Source organism: Cicer arietinum, chromosome 2, assembly GCF_000331145.2.
Source record: "Cicer arietinum cultivar CDC Frontier isolate Library 1 chromosome 2, Cicar.CDCFrontier_v2.0, whole genome shotgun sequence".
Lineage (NCBI taxonomy): Eukaryota > Viridiplantae > Streptophyta > Magnoliopsida > Fabales > Fabaceae > Cicer > Cicer arietinum.
Window position 1 is genome coordinate 44,028,379 of NC_021161.2, and position 1,928 is coordinate 44,030,306.

General features: G+C 30.9%; 1 pseudogene; it reads right to left on the minus strand.

Annotated features, from left to right (window-relative positions):
• Positions 1–100: 100 nt before the first annotated feature.
• On the minus strand, positions 101–1,516 carry LOC105851655 (probable pectinesterase/pectinesterase inhibitor VGDH2; annotated as a pseudogene).
• Positions 1,517–1,928: the final 412 nt, after the last annotated feature.

The window sequence follows — 1,928 nt, forward strand, 5'->3', positions numbered from 1 at the left end:
ATTGATACACAATGTCTACAATGATTAAAATGAAAATATAAATTGTAATATTAATATGGAAAATAGTAAATTAATAGCAAATGCCTAATAATTAATTAGTTTAAAAGCCAGAATCGTATGGAATGCCATTGAAAGGCAATCAAGTTGTGGCATTAAGCCACGGTACAACGGTGAATCTAACATCTTCATTCTTGGTAATGATACCTTTTACCCATTTATTCCTTATCCTAGCATTGGCACCCGATCCAATGATTTTAAACTCAGCGAAGTACGAGTTTTTAGTGTTAGGTTCAGTAAAATTCCAAATCATATATCCATCTTGTTGAATTAAATCACCAATATAATTGTTAATGAAGACTACCCTCGAAAATTCCTTCCATGGCCTTGCAAGATAAGTCTTCACCATCAACCAATCTGGTAAGAGATCATCGTCTGGCTTGATAAAGCACTTTTGGAGGACTATTCCAGTGTCCATCGTCTTTTCGGACGTACCACCAGCCACCACAACGTTTTGTTGTCCATGAGAGGGCTTCCTCACCCAAATCAAAGAATTCTGGATCAAGGTAGTACTTGACTGACTAAAGATGAAATCTATGGTTCCGTAGATCTCACAGTTGCAGTAGAATTGACGACCATTGTTTACATACAATGTGACTTGATTACCGCAAAATATACAATTGAAGAATGCTGATCGATCACCTTCGACATTAAGTGCAACTGCTTGCTCACCTTCTGGGCCAGCAGTGTTTTCAAATGCAATTGACTTGGCAATGAAATTATGACCCAAGAAGGCTGCAAGCACATTTTCATCAATATCTTCACATAGAGTTAATTAACAAGTTAGAGATCACATATATTTTTCATTTACTTTGTTAAATCAATATAATCCAAATTTTGTATTAAATGTTTCCAAGCAATTTTTTGATTTATTTTCTCTCTCGTCTCAATTAATTTAATTAACACGATAACACTTTAAACCAAACATAATAAACAAACATAATGTGATATATCTAATAAACATACTAGATTAATGTTAAAAAATCTCTATTAATTTTTCTCTATCTTCTCAAACAATATAACTCTCTGTTCTCTGTTAATTTTTAGGAAAGTAGAGAGACAATTTTTGAGAGAATTAAAGGTTAACTTACAGAATGTGGCGGTTTTAGATGTTTCAAGTCCTTCACGAGAGTTCTTGTGTCCGGTGATAATGGTGTTTGTAGGACTATCACCATACATGAAAATGTGATATTTGCTATCATCAATAGTAGTATATTCAGTGTAGATATCAGCCTTAACATGTATAATGTATCTTCCTTGATAATTTTGAGGATACGAGTTAATACCTTCTGTAACCGTTTTAAATTGTCCACTACCATCCTTAGCCTCTATTCTGTAACCGTTTTAATAATTTTTGATATTATAAATTTGAAAGAAAAAAAAAAGGAAGAATTTTTTACCACATAATTCATGTTATTCTAAATCCTAAAACAAAAGAGAACATTCTTAGATTTGTCATTCGTCACTCTCGTGGTCCCATTTATAAGGTTTGCAGTGAAGTAACCTGCTATTGCAATTGATGTCTCGAAAATTTAGAATAGTTTGAAACATAGAGTTGCCATCATTATTGAAAACAATAAAAGTCTTCTTAAATTAAAAATACATGATTATTAGCACTCTACAACATTATACTTCTTGGACCCGGCCCATCAATGACACATTTGACATCCGATTCATTAGCTAAAGATTTTTTATTTTATTTTTATTTTTTTATCTTAATTTGGTTCTGAAAAACAGTTTTTAAAATTATCTACAAAATAATATTATTTTTGTCTTTATATGTAAGACGTTATTGTAATTTTTTTAAATCATTTTTTGAACGACTCTATTCAAATTATAAAAGTATTAATTATTTTTTTACAAAAATACAT